The 15,564-nt window shown below is 41.2% G+C and overlaps 1 protein-coding gene across 25 annotated transcripts in view; it reads left to right on the top strand.

Annotated features, from left to right (window-relative positions):
• Positions 1 to 15,564, top strand: part of LOC111261529 (uncharacterized) — a 292,892-nt gene that overhangs the window by 155,864 nt on the left and 121,464 nt on the right. The window contains exon 2 of one of the 25 annotated variants that reach the window (XR_015311574.1): positions 7,866 to 8,262. The exons of 21 other annotated variants lie outside the window; for them this stretch is intronic. The gene's annotated coding sequence lies outside the window, so the exon portion shown is untranslated. Of the gene's footprint in view, positions 1 to 641; positions 4,340 to 7,861; positions 8,263 to 9,293; positions 10,908 to 15,564 lie in introns of those variants that run through there. 3 more of the 25 variants (XR_015311571.1, XR_015311579.1, XR_015311563.1) reach the window with 3 other exon arrangements.

Here is a 15,564-nt window from a genome sequence, read left to right as displayed (position 1 = left end):
GGATATATATGCTCCATACGTTAAATTAAGCCAAAACCCGCTTTATATAAAAATGTAACTAATAATTATTCTCCTGAGGCTCACAACTACCGTCTTACACAGTCGGGACTACAAAATGACTGAATATAAGAAGCTGAATTGGATTAATGATGTAAGGTAATGTACATTAAAACACATTCATCCATCAATGAATAGGAGTTTTTAATAGTTGATAATTCTAATACTTGAGGCATGTCCTAATGCTATGGGAGCGTTCCTGTCGAACAAGCAGTTGTTGGGGGATGAGGCTTCATCTTATATATAAGGATACTCTGATTGATTGTACGAATCGAGAGTCTTTGAGTTAAATCGGTGAACGCTTTATGCTATCTCATAATTGTCCTGCTAAAGTAATTTTATCCTGAGGAGCGTCCCGCATCGCCGCAAAAACAAAACCAATACAGTGTCATTTCAACTAAATCACAAAAGAGAACGTCTCAGCTGATAAAAGATAACCTAAAAAGAAGCCATTTTGAAAAATGCAAATGGCCGAGTAAACCTAAAATAATGACGTCCTACTTTTAACATAAAAAAAAACAAATAGCCGAGCCTATTAAGCTGTTCAGGCGGTCACTGTAATATCTCTCTGTAATTAATTTTACACGTTAACGTTTGACGACGTTTCAACTTGATCTTTACGGTAAACGTATTGTGTGGTCGGTCCAGTTTATTTTAGTTTCTGTAAGTGATATTGCAGAAATATTCGCAGAAACGTTTGTCTGGCGGTGGTCTATACGATGGTCAGAAGAAAATGCTTGTAGCCAATAATATGCGTGTTTGCTACGGAAATCGCTTAAAAACATCGGACAGTTTTTATACTTCGAACTTCACCCTTCTTGTGCTTCAGCGATGCTTAAATTCTTTTCAGATTCTATTATATGATAGACATACAAAGTACACAAATGCTTGTTTTGGTAGGGCGCTTGACATATACGAATAGGTTGTATTTTCTCGTCTCCGATTTAAAATGATGCATAGACAAAGACAGCTCGTTATTAATCTAGAAAATTATGCGATAATTCATTTTTAAGTAATGGCCTTAGTCCGAACAGAGCAGTGTTCGCCGTTGGCATCTGTGTAATACTACCACAGCTTTGCTACGTCCATGAAGCTGTACAAATAGACAAGCACTCAGAGACATAGTCTATACGATTTTCGAACAACGTCGACCAAAGGAAATGGTTAAGGAATATCTGCGAGGTGTCCGTTCCGAGGTGCTCTTCACTTCGCGTCGCATGGCATGAGGATCGGACGACAGGTCACGTAGTAAATAAACCGTTCCGCTTTTTCGCGGGCCATTGCTTCGTTTTGATTTACAACATCTTAGAAAAGGAAGCGGCAGAAGCAGACAGGCTGAAATAACAGTCAGGTAGTACTACTTTTCCGATGCGCCAACTTCGGCTGCCAACACAGCAGGCTCCACACCTCGGTCAACACTTGACAAACGCTCGGCCGTCCATCGTAGAGCGGAGCAAGATTATAACGCTCCTACGACTTACCGACTACCAGCCTCTTCGCGCAGATTAACATTAGCAGCTACCTTCCTACCGTAGTTAAGAAGCCGCGGTCAACCAGCTTCTTCTTCTGCAACTTCTTTATCACCTACGGCATCCAAGTTGACGGGCGATGCAATAACGTTTCCCAACACCGAACTCATTTCGATCTATTCGACAAGAAAAAGAAGAAGTTACGGTTGTCGATGTGGCTGTTAAGATTTCAATTGGCTAATAGGCGAACCCCCGAAATACGCCGAAAGTGGAGACCGTGAACCGCTAGTATCGGCACCTGGTGAAGTCTTTGCCAAACTGTAGACATCGGAGGATTGTAGGGGGCCATGGATACGATCCGCAGTTTATAAGGTTACATAGTCGCAATGGGTGTCTTAAAGAGAAGTATGACACGCCAACCGAAAAACCTTGAAGGCCAAGATAGGTCAATGGGGAAGTCACTTTTATGCCTATTTGTTTAGCAAACTATTTTTAGTGCATACGGAATATGCGTATGAGGATACATTCATAGACCTAGCTCTACTGCACCTTGAGATTTTATGCTACATTAGCAGATTGTCATTATTAAAAACACAACATTAACATATCCAAAAAGTACAGTAGAAGCAAAAATATACACAAAATCGTTGCTGTAGAAAGCGGCCAGCATGGCGTAACTGCGACAGAGCGACGAACTGATGGCAAAAATTATAAAAAGTTGTACTAGTCTAGGCCAACGTGCATGACAGTGGTAATAATATAAAACGTGGTAGACATACAAGCATTTATATAATGGGCCAGGTTTCTCGGAACACACACTTTATGTACTTGTTTAAAAAATTTGCCTACGGTAATATGCTTGCGGATACCACTGTCAAATGATTTCATTGACGATACTGTATCAACGTTAGTTGTACTATTAAAGGACAACCAGAGAGAGAAGTTGCGAACTATAAGAAGTTGCAGTAGTGGTAACCATAGAATCTTGGCAAATCGAAAAAATTCACTCATCGAAAAGTGCTCAAGTAACGTCAAAAAATCTCTATGTCTATGAGATCGCATTTTTTTTTCGAACATTTTACATCGTGTACTTGCGACTTATCAAATTAACTCTCTGAGTACAGTGTACACCCGAATGGTTAAAATAGTTAGATCTGAGCTCCAGAAGCATTCTCTGCGATCATTTACAACAATATATATATTTTTTTTTTCTTTTTTTTCGCCAGCTTATATCTTTTTTGGATAGAAATTTCGAAATTAAATAAAGCAGTACAGAGAATTCGGATCAAATGTTTCATTTTGGGGTAGTCGTATCTTACAGTAAAGATTAACCCACATTCATTTTGACCGTGGCTCATAACTTTTTAAGCTTAGTAGGATTATGAGTCTTGTACTAACAGGTTTAAAAGTCAAATGTCTCAAACGAGATTAAAACTTGATTCTATAGTTCCAGATTAACTCCCAGTAACTAACTGAGACACTAGTGAGCTGTTGAAGAACTAGATTTCCACCTACTATACCAATAAAATGGACTAGTCGTAGACATAGCAAATAAATGAGCAGAAGTTCACAACCGTCAAATACCCGTCGAACTTCAGTAGCGTACATTGGCTTGGTGAGCTAATCTCAGCTCGAGTACCCATACTCATTGACAGTAATTCAGAGAGCTGACTCGATACTTATGTACAAAGTTTGCCACCGACACAACATTGTCCGACTTAATTTCTCGGCAATAAAGTTCCAATGATTTTTATTATCATCTACTATTACATAGGGATCTTTCACTCAGTTTGGAATTTCCGGGAAGGATTGCTTCCGTGATTTCTGAGAAAAGATCGTAATCAATATGTCAATTTAAGCAGGTGGGACTATAAGTCGTTCCCAGCTATTATAGTGAGTGCGCCGTTTTTTCCTGTTCCGCGGGACGAGCATTAAATCGACTCGTAACATGTGAACACAGCACGTAGTGCTATATTCAGTTAAAGAAGGTGGAGACGGATACGCGGCTCTTAGGTTTCAGGCCACAGGAAGAACGACGGAACCTAAGACAGGAAGGTGGATAAGACGGGTGGGTCAACGTTCGTATTTCCAGCAGACGTATACTCTGCGTCTATCTGCCTTTATTTACTTGTAGCCGAACCACGAGACGTTCTAGAGAAGCTACTCTAGCGAGCACCGTCAATCCTAATGGCCTAGCTCGACGTTTGCCGTCTAACGGCTTCTTAATAACTGTCGATACTGAGAGAAAGAGTTTTGGACATGGGCAGAAACGGGTGTGACCACTTATCCAGCTGGCTCGAACAGCAAGGTTCATTTCGTACCAAACAGGTTCGTAAAACGCCTAGTAACTTCTTATTTTTAACCCATATTCGTATAGTTTGTATATAATCTTAAAAGAAACAGAGGAAGAAATGCTCTTGCTGTTGCTTAGCAAATACCAAAAAAAGTGTTTTTTTGTTTTTATTAAAAATAACTATGGTGGAAACGTCCCCTATGGCAGAACTACGCGTTGGTACGTCATTGGTCGAGGGATGCGTTACGCATTTCCGCTGACGTGACTTTCGATGGACCACTTTGCGGGTGCGTATGTTCACCCGGCGAGGCTGAGGGTCTAACGTCGAAGCCATTCGCATTGTCGGAAAATTTTTTTTTCTGATATCGAGCAGGAACGATATATAAGCTGCTAAAATATCATAAGCTGTTAATTAAGAATGTCTTGTTGTCGGCATTCGTTCTTTGTAGGCCTTATAGGTGCAAAGCGAAGATACGTCTTGAAGGAGCTGGAAAACACTGAATCGACGCGATCAAATTAGGTAAATAGATGTTATTATTTGGTGTTGAACGAATCAGTAGAGCGATAAAAAAAATATTTAGAAAAGAGGCGTTAATGCTGCAAAGATGAACAAACGGCTCAAACACTAGCCGGCGCAGTTGGCTAGGTGAGTCGCGGTTAAAACGAAAATGTGCCATCTATTTCCAGAGTCTCTTCCCAGATGCACTGCTTCTCTCTGGTCTTTTCCCTTCCCTCATGCGATAACCGAGGGCTTCGTCTTCTCATCTCTACTAATTGATGTTTGCGTTCATTCCTTTATCTTTTTCTAATTTTAATGCACCGCCAGTGAAGTTTTCGGTTGGTCGGTAATAGACAAAAAGCGTAAATGGAACGTAGTGACCTGGGTCATAAGATAAATTTTTAAAGCTGTACGCACCCAGGTTTCGAAAATCTCTGTCTATCAGTCCAGCCCAGCGAAGCATCGCCTTGCGGTTCCCTTATCTATACATATACTTGTCCTGTCCTGTCCTGCTTGTTTAAGCCCAGGAAACACGGGTGCGAAGATCTACAGGGGCAATAGCCCCACGTCTAATGCCCAGAGCACTGGGCAGGCAGCTAACAACAAAAAGCTGCTGCAGGCTGATCACACACGCGAATCTCTCCCAGATAGCACCAACGGTCGAGCCTGTTTTTTTCATCCTTCTCTATATATATATATATATACATACATCGAATAGCTCAGACTCCCACGCTCAGGGTCTAGTGCCCTGGTGACCAACAAAAATAACCGATAGACCTTATTGTCGATTTCAACCAAATAGACAGAGTGAATGTTCGAAAGTTGATAAGGCAAATGATTTAAAATTGCACCACTTCTGAACAAATTGGCCTTGTTCGCTAAGATAAAAATTGACCGTCACGAGCTGGACAACGTTGATTCGTCTGTATACGGCAGCACTGACGCTAGACAATTAACAAACAGTGGAAACACACGTCATAAATGTAAGGATATTGTCATTTTTTAGCGACATTGATCGAGTGATGGGGTCGCCGTATGACCCTGTTTGAATCCTGGATCTGGGGTGATGTGGTCTGTGACCTTATAGCCCAAACGAATAACGATGTCGTAAATTGTGCGTATAGACTCTGGTTTCATACTTCTTTTAGCGTTTGTTTGCATATGCATTATAGCCTATGGCGGATAGAAAAAATGAAGAACTTTTTGAACTGAGTGATCCAAAACACAGCAACTTATGATTACGTTATGTACCAAAATTTTCTTCAAACAGGGAAAGCGTACTGGAAATCAACAGATACACGCACTTGCGAATAAATCTCATGAAAAATTCAGGGACCCAATTACGACATAGTACAATATGTATCAATAGCTAAGTGAATCTCACGGGTTCGGAACAAACCACGATTTAACTTCTAACATAGATTTATTGTACAGTCACTTGGTCGGTTCCTCGTCTTTACAAAGCCACTTTAGAGCGTCTAGCATGGTTCTCACCGCTGTTTGCCGTAGCTATTAACCTTAGCTGACAATGAGCTTGTTAATTATAGCTTCTTGTAAGGTGAGAAACATTATCACAATGCTCTCAATAATCGAATCTGTTTCGTCCTCCAGTGGTCTAAAGTGTCCCATCGTCACGGCCATTATGACTATAGAGCACCCTAGTACCAAGCTGTAGGACGTGAGCAACAAAGGCTATCGCCCCTGTGTAGGCGGATTTCCGAAAGCTGAGAAACGCCACCATGAAGCTTGATTAGAACACAAAGGATCTAGATGTTTGCAAATGTACGCTACAAAATCACGACGACTTCCGGTTGCGTTTCTGCTCCTCTATCATCGCTTTGGCGACGTTGAATCAATATGTACGAGAGTAAAACCACAAGACAAGTTCCAGAACCATGAGAAAATTCGTCCAGCACTGTTTTCAGGTATAACTCCTTCTGCCTCAACTATAAAAATCGTATTTTACGGGAAGCGGCAGTAGAATTTAATTTTAAATGCAGCTTTGTTCGACCAGACACTAAACGGTAAGTACGCGGTGCCAACTGGATTGTCCAACAGCAGGTCCCTTGCCTGTTTCGTGCTTCCCGGCTTGTTTATTCCCAGCATGTTTCATATTCCCGCCGATTTCCCCACTGCTGCTGTCAGCATCGCCGGCCCTGAGCGTAGTTGTGGGCAGTCGTGGTGTGGGTACCGTTGCAGCTACCATAGATACGAAGCGGATTTGTGAATATAAAAGTGATGCTAGCGTTTACGTCGGCTAAGTAACTGATAACGGTAATAGACAAATATTACTTACCGGTTGTGAGATGCCTCTATTTGAACTGAACGAGCTTGTGTAGCGTGATTCAAATGTGCTTTGAAGGCATCCCGTTATTCCGTTTCCCAAAAACTCTTGCACAAAGGCCGAATGCGCGCGATGTATAAGAATGATCATTAGACAGCTCTCAACCGTAGAAGAGGAGTTACATATATATATATATATATATATATATATATATATATATATATATCGATCGATACACCGTTATGAACAATATCTTAGCGTTAGGCTATAGTTTTTGCGACGACTAGGTACCTAAAAACGGCACTTTTTTACACGGTGTCATTTTAGCGGTAGCAGTTTTTTGATGCGTCTATCATTGGATAGATTACATGCTACTATCGAACCTTATATAATATTTTGCAAATATTAACAGGTTATTATAATTACGTGTGTTTTGAATACAGCTCCACAGGGCTCGGTATTATATAATGTTTATTGCTCTAGATTCATTTCGATCAAAAAGATTTCAAGGGATCTTCACTATGGCGAACGAAAATCATTAGAAGGGAGCGCGTCGTATCGACAAAGATGCTCTACCCTGTTTCAGCATGAGAATATTTTAGATAGTTATCCTTTAAGTCCACTCGTTTCCCGCACCGTTTGCCTCTTCTGCTTCTTCCTTGCTTGGAAGAACGCAAACAGACACTCAAACGCAAAAACCAGGACGAGGTGGACGTACAGTCGTTCCTGGCATCATATCGAATTCGACAAAGGACAATGTAAAACGAGTCACCGGGACAGAGTAAGAGAAAGCGAACGAAAATTTTACAAAGGCCTGAAATTGTTTTTGTCATACTTAGTTTTACTCACAGAATAGCATATACTATACTGAGGCTATTTTAAAAAGAAAAAAAAAGATAGCTTGGTCTGATATAGACACCTAACCTCTGCTTTGCCGAGTTCCAGAGAAAGGTCTTTACATTGGTCCCTCTATACGCATCAACAAAAACATTCAAGGCCTGTTTTGAAATCGGCGGGAAGTGATCCGTGCGATGGAGCTAAGGGGCCATGCCTTTTTCGTAAAGAAAGGCGAAATCCATCTTGCTTGCTTTTGTTTGTTCCCCAAGCGGCACGGACATACATGGACTCAACTAGCCAGCCAGCCAGCCAGTAGTGGTCAGGTTGACGGAACCATTCTCAGGGGGTAAGATTAGGGCCAAACGGTGTGAAACTTTTATAAAATTGGAAACTCATTGTTGTTGTTGTCGATTCTGCTTCAGACAGACATCCTGCGGTGGCTCTGACGGTGCTTTAGTGATGAGACTGCAAATGAATACGTACTTCAAAATTTGGTGCTTTTGGCACGGTCCAGGTCGGAGATAGGCTTGAGGATCAACAAAGAGAGCACCCGGGAACTCGGGCCGAAGGGCAATCCTCTTTGGCAAACTGCATTGTAGTCGCTGACAATGAGGGCTCATGTGCGATAGGAAGTGGGCTAAACGCTTATCTTCGCGTCAATCGTAGTGCAGCCTTGACACCTCTAAACAGGAGCCCAGGCACTGGTATAATTCCATACGCCGTCCATGGTATCGTCGCCGTATCGTGGGTCTTGGAGTATGTGCATCTCTTTTACCTTTATCATCTCTTCTTTCGCCGACTTCTCCAGAAGCTAATCGAAAAAGTGAGTCCTTTCAATATTCATGAGCGGCTACTTCGCATAGGGGATTTCATAGCATAACAATACTCAGCCCTCAACGTAGTTGAGCTTGCGGGTTGCTACAGCAGTTTTGTGCGCCGGAAGATCAAAAGGAGGATACGCCTCAGTTGTGAGTAGTATAACGTAAAGTAAGGCACTAAGTTGGTTTGATTAGTGTCGTACACTGAAAAGGTACCTAGGAGGCCATAGAAGAAAACTTTCAGGATCTAAGTTTAAGGTACAACGTCATCCCATCATTTTGAGGGCTTCAGAGTAAGCTTGTCTTCAGTCCTGGATCAAATAGCATGACCTAATACGTATTCCATATTAATATCCCCAAACGATAACTTGCTTATCAGACTGTTTCTGATTTTATAACAGATAAATTCGCAAATCTGTATCGGCTTACTGCGGGAAAACGCATAGTCATGCATAGAAGAAATCCTTGATTCGAAAAATAAAATCTAGCCTTTTCATTTGTTAAGCATTACTCGCTTAACATGAGTACAAAATATGAAAATAATTATATTATTTACCTGTTATCAAAAATGCCTATGGCGTGCTGTGGCGCTGACAGGCCCAGGACCCATACATACGCAATCATCTACATAGGTTAATAACGTTTCTATCTGCATTGTGTGTTACGGTTATATTGGCAGTCTTAGTCTTTTCAACTGCCGCTGCTTTTTTTACTACTACGAATCGTGTTCCTGCTATCTTCATTCACGCATCATTTCTTAATTGTACAGTATGGATGTACTTTGGCTGACTAAATTTATCAAGCTGTCGTTTCCTCAGAATAAGATGGTTATCCGAAAAGCATCACGATATACCCTCGAATTTTCTTTCCGACTGACCGCTTGCGATCCAACTCTTTTACGCTTACTTTCCCCTTTCCAAGCCGTTCGTCAGAAGGAACGCACGCAGTTTCGAGAACTTACCTGCCTTAGAGAAAGGCAACGGTTTTCTATTGTTTTCTCATAGCAGTTTGCCGGTTCTATGGATTCGTAGGTTGGGGCCAAGGCAAATGTCCCCATCAACAATGCCTTGCCGTCGGTAGGGTCGAGTACGGCGCTCGGCGTACAAGAAGGAGTTGGGCTGATTTGAAACTCGGCGGGCTCGGACTAGTTTTCCTGATCAGACAGCCGCGTAGGAAAACAATCCCCTCTCAAATCACACTTACCGTGGAGCATTCGAGATTTTCTTGTTGAGACTTTTCCGCATTTCATCAAAGATATGTGCTTCTTTATTAGTGGCGGCGCAAATAGGACGAATAAAAACCCAGGGTTTAGATGAAATTATTCTTGTTACGGTAATTATGATGCTATTATTAATTTTTGAAATCCAAGTTCGCACTGCTCTACGTCTATGTTCAGGAAATCTATCTGAAATATCTGCCGTGAGCGGTAAGATGGGAGGATCTTAAACGGAGTAATGTGCTTACAGAATTTACTTGCATTGCTCTTTTTATTTATATTGCTACGATAATTATTATTATAATTTGAAGGGTTACAGATATTTGAAGTTTTAGACAAAGTAAAATCTATTTTTGTCATTTCATTGGTTCAACGGCCTCCAGCATTATCGTTTGGATATCACATTTTCAGCTAAAACGGCGGTAAGATTGTATATTAGTCTGCTCTTCATTTCGTTACTTGCTCATAATTAGTAATCCAAGCAAATATTGACAACTTGGATGGTATAGGCAAGTATAGACAAACTAATTTATCTGTAACATGATAAAGCGATATTTATTGTGAAAGTAAGTTGAGCCCGCTTATCTCGGAGTAATTTTGCTGTCCGTAACCAATATTGCAATGATATCGGTTACTAGTAACGTAAATTTGCTACACTCATTCATCAGAAAAAAAATAATGATTGTAGTTATCTAATAATTGAAGATTATGATCTGATTCATTAGCATCGACCTTAAATGAAGCTTGCTTAAGTTCTTCAATTTTAGACCCGCAGAACTACGAGAAAAAATATAAGCTGTAATGTATTCATAGGTTAGAAAAATCAAGTTAGGAAAAACGTCACTTTGTACCGCAGAACAACTTTATACTACCGCTTGCTTTGGCCATTAAAATAGCATTGATACATTTCTGCATGCTTGTCGTCGTATTGGCACTATTAAAGCGCATGGGCATTTGCTCCTATCGCTCGGGAAGAGATATTGAATGATGTAGTCTCAGCTGCAGCCGCTATCCGATGCAAATAACGTACGTCGAATAGTGACGTAATCGGCTTCGTAACTATGATCGTACGGTCGATTTTTAAACATGTAATAGTAACTTATTTATCCTAATGGTGTAGTATGTTTATCGGCGGCCCCCGCCTTGGCACTAACGGAAGCTGTAACACCGTTATAGCCTTACGGTCCGACTAACATCTTGCTGCACACAATATCAACGGCGCTGGCTTAAAAAGAACGTCAGCCATCGATCGTACCGTATAAACAGTTGAGTGATGAGGTTATGTTAGGTGCTTAGGTCCTTATGTGTAAAAATAAGAAGCCTAGTTGGCCATATTTTTACACATGGCAGAAATGTCATACGGAAAGATAAGCGCAAGATGGGCGATCGAGAATAATTTAACAGGAATCACAGTAAGCACTGACTCTGTAGATGGTAAGTATTCCTGTTTCCTGATTGATACTTGCTATTAGTAAGCGTATAAAGAATCGTGTGATTTATTTCTCTATATGCGCACCAGGTCTTCATGCAGATTGCAGTAGTGCGTACCGGCTTAGCACCTGACAAGCGCACACATAGACGACTGTTTTGCGTCGGAATTGCATAGGCGCGTTCAACGAAAAACTGTCATAGTAACGGGGACTTCATCCATTCATTCAAAAGCGACACTGTAGAATAGTAGCCCTCCTTCGCCAGTTGCTAATGTTGGCGAAACAATATCCTTTACGGGATTAAGGCACCAACGGTACGGCCATAATGGCCATAACCAAGCGAGAGCGACGCCGTTGTCAGAGAGAGAATGGCTGTGTCCGGACGATTGTGAGGCATGATCACGTCAGTTCATCGATCGTTCAAGTCGGATTGAATGTCTGCTAAACAACTGCTGATGAACCAATAATATGGCCAAAATACACTGGCAGTATTTGTCAAAGCAGTGCTCTTACAGTGAGGGCAGAAGAACGAATTGTTTAGCCGCCAAACCCAGATGAACCAGTTACCTGTTAGCAAGAGTCGTCCAACTAGCTTGCGTTTCGTTCTCTTTTCCCTTTGCTGACGCCTGGGTTCCCGTTGGCTATCGATGGCAATAGTAACGCCGGTTACCGAGACAAAAGACCTTCTTAGTCTATTGAGATGGGAAAATTTCACGTCCTTAGCGACTATAGCCTAGACCAGAATGCCAGGAAGTTTCCAAGAGAGGGAAGTATAAGGAGAAGTAACAATAAGAGGGAAAACCGAGAAAATGGAGCCTGTAGGCTACGAGCCTCCTGTCCAACTTACGGCGTCTCGGTGTCTCACAGACGATTGCAAAGGATAGCTAGTAGGCCGCTATGTAGCTGGTGCGGACGCATCCACAAATGACCCGTCAGCTGGATGGATAATGGGAGGAATACAGACAACAGGAGGGAGAAACAAAGGCCATCTGAAGAAGCTAGGGTGTGCCCATTGTTGGCGTCCTGAAACGACCGAAAGCAAAGATCACTTAGACATTCTTATTTCTATCCGGTGTAAATCGATTTTCTTGTCGTCAGTATTTAAACGTGGATCGAATGTTCGCAGATGCATATCTTATGGACTCTGGATGTTGATTGAAGTAGGAGCTTAGGATCGACAAGGTTATCTAGCCGCTCTCGATTTGTGGCCTACAGTCAGGCGAGTCATGTGGCCAAAATACACTGGCAGTATCTGTCAAAGCCTCAGTACAGCGCTCACACGACTTGCGGTGCTTTTACAGTGAGGAGAGCAGAATGAACAGAGATAGATAACGAGACGGAAATCGGTTAAGCCTATCATAGGATTAGCCTACGCTGCGAAATAATAATAGAAAAATAGGTTAGCGAACGCAGTATGTATACTTTTTACTATCTGGAGATAGTGTGCGCGCATGACGCACCAGAAAAATTCTCGATGGAAATGAGCTTCCTAATGAAAGCTAAGATAGCTGATGTTGGCCGGCCATTTTAGTGTAAGTGGCTGTTTTACTATGCCACAAAGAAATGCAGGTTTATTTTAAAAAAATCACAGATTCCTCTTAATTATTAGCTGTCTTAATACATGCTTACAGTAGAGAAGTATTTGCCCAGCGACCCGAACTACGGTAACTTGGAATTGCCTTACGGCTGAAAATTTACAAGTATTATTGGTTCAATATATTAAATTTAAGAGATTCAGAGTAAGTATCTTTAGATATATAATCTCATTGTAGGCTTATTTCAATGCCGTTATACGCTCTTCTCACTACGACGCTCCTCACTAGGTTACTTGCCTGTAACCCGGGAGATCTGCCGTCGCAGACGTTGTAACAAAACCGGATTCGCATATCTTAGAGCATACCTAATGAGCATCGCAGTTCTAAATAATTGTCGTTCTAAGGGCCTTTCCAACAATTCACAAATAATTTTTAAAACTTTTTTATTTTAACTTTATAAACGTTTCTATGTCGTAAGCTACGTCGATGGCGAAACTTCAACCAGCCACTTAAGTATTAGTCATCACTCACAATCTTTAGATTTTCCGAACTTGATCATGCGCGGCATGTAGCAATGCTACGACATGTATAATTATGAATCATATACGCTTAATCTACAATATTCTTCTGCGGACCAAATAAAGAACAAAAATCCGGTGTGAACGTAGTCATCTATCAGCTCCCATTAACTTAAGTAGTATACTAAATCCGAAGCCATCGTATTACAAAATAAATCTCTTAAGTTACGTTCCGTATTGCCGTTAGATAGTGTTTTAGAGAGCAGATATTCCCAGTCGAACTAGAAGTACAAAATTTGGCCTATTGGTTGGGTAGTTTTGGTATAGGATTATGGTCCGAACTTAGGATAAAATCGTCCGTAACACGAAATGCACATTAAGCTAATTTTGTTAGATAAAACGAGCTTCATTTTTGTTGCTTAATATACACACAGTAGTCAATCAATGATTGTGCATATACTTCACACTTAAAACGCTGCCCGGTCAGAGTACATCAATAAGTTCTGGGTCATTTATCACCCATATAAAAGCTGGACCACAAAAAATCTCTATCTAGCTATAGTTATGACTGTATCAAATCCTTCCGTCAGAATTATTTGTGCCACCCATTTAACTAATGGAGTTTTACTATGAGTCTGCCTTTCAAACATAAGAGAAGGAAATAGATGCTCGATATCTATTTTACAATTAGCGAGAGAGTCACGTGTTCCAGATGACCCTTTGCAAACAGATATTCTAAGTCTAAGTTAAAAGTTGTTCAGATGTAACTTTTCTCATCGATGGTACGACAGTAATCGTGTACCTACGTTAAATAATAAATGTTTGGTATTCTTTTAAATGAACTGTGGGAATTATGTAAATTTAGACTCATAAAACATATATAATTCTCGCCAGTTGCCATAGTGACACATCAGTTACACACACGGCACTGTGATATAATGAAGTACGTGTACACTGTACATTCTGACATTTTCAACGCCTTTACGTAACAGGCATAATTGCTGCATACATAACTGTTGACCGGTACAATCTGAACGCCGATGACGACGATAATAACAGTGATTCGAACAGCTACTTTACAATAGGAATTAGAGCCTAAACCCTGATTGAAGTCCATTGGAACAAGTATAAGGTTAGGTAGACTTTGACAGCAAGAAGGCGATTAGGCTATACACCTGACTATTGGATCCGCCAGCCTATTCATAAGCAGATGGCGTGCTCACCTCAAATAAAAGATGGATTCGCGAGAGACGGAAAAGGAGCCGACTTTTCTTAGCTTCCAACTTCGATTCCACCTTGATATGACCACCTCGGAAAAACTGCAAATGACCGCTCTTCTTCTTGCAGCCATAAAAGCACTTCAAATAAAGAATGACTGGAAATTGGGATTCGCGGTAGCCGTACTTGCTGCGGCCATGCTGACGGTAGTCCGTAAAATACGCTACGTTCTTAGGCCAGCACTCCATACGCGTGAAGCCAGCGGACGACAGAAGCAACCAAAGATCAACGATTGGGGCATACCCAATCTATGTTGTCTATAGACGAGCGATGGGATACGCGCAACGGCCACGAGAAGCGCAAAGAAGCCAGCTGTGAGCGGCGGTAGAAAGACATTACATGTCTGCTTAGCTACCGGGCTGCCGGGGCACGTTAGTTAACTACGAAGGCAAAACTCAAATGTTCATTGCGCAAAGCAGAGAGAACCCAGCCCGGATGATACGAGCTTAGGTGCGCAGAAACAAGAACCCACAGTGTATAATGTCAGGATATGGGACGAGAAAAGAGTAACAGTGGTAAGACTGTCAGCTTTTTTATGCACATATGTATATTGCAACTGTACTTGGCCTCGAGTATTGCAGCCAGGAGGTCAAGTGATGGACCTATGGGGTAGGGTAATTCAATTTCCCGTTGGTAATTTATATAATTATTCTTATCGGACCAAAGGAAACATAATTCCATGTAAGCCACCGACGGGGTCAGTTTTGAGTAGATTTACAGGAAACCTGCTCAGGTACAAAGTAAAAGCAGTTATTTTCTGTTATGCATGACTGTGCAAAAATATAGAATGCTTGACACATAAAATTTACACTCGAAAAAGCTAAACCAAAATTTCAACTAAGAAGTCCTAAAAACGTTTTTTCAAAGACCAATTTTTTTACAAATAGCATGTTGGTTCGCTTTGTAAAGAAAAACATGGGTTCGCCGCCTTTTGTGCATCGTTCTTCTACCAAAATCGGCTTGGCGCACGGAACCAGGTTTTTGTATTTGCAGTTTCTTGCAGAAAGGAAACTGATAGCAGGCATTCAAAATCAGGGGACAGTATAGATGCAGAGATCTTCTGCTATGTGGATAAAATCATCGTATGCCCAGATAGGGGTAACTGTAAAAGATGAAGGCTCGAAGCGAGTAATTAAAACCAATTGAAGATTTGAGATGTTCTAAAAGCTAACGCATACGGCCAATTAGCCTTAAGTGTGAAACGTCAGCTTTGCTGCTCTTTTATACGTACGTTGCCATAAACTGAATATTCATTTAATTTATGGTAACACTCGTCCAAGTCCACGATCTACGATGAAAGGAATTTGGCTTTTACTGACTTTAACTGAAA

The sequence above is a fragment of the Varroa jacobsoni genome, unplaced genomic scaffold (genome assembly GCF_002532875.2).
Source record: "Varroa jacobsoni isolate VJ856 unplaced genomic scaffold, vjacob_1.0 scaffold_565, whole genome shotgun sequence".
Lineage (NCBI taxonomy): Eukaryota > Metazoa > Arthropoda > Arachnida > Mesostigmata > Varroidae > Varroa > Varroa jacobsoni.
This window is presented reverse-complemented; position numbering and strand designations above follow the sequence as displayed.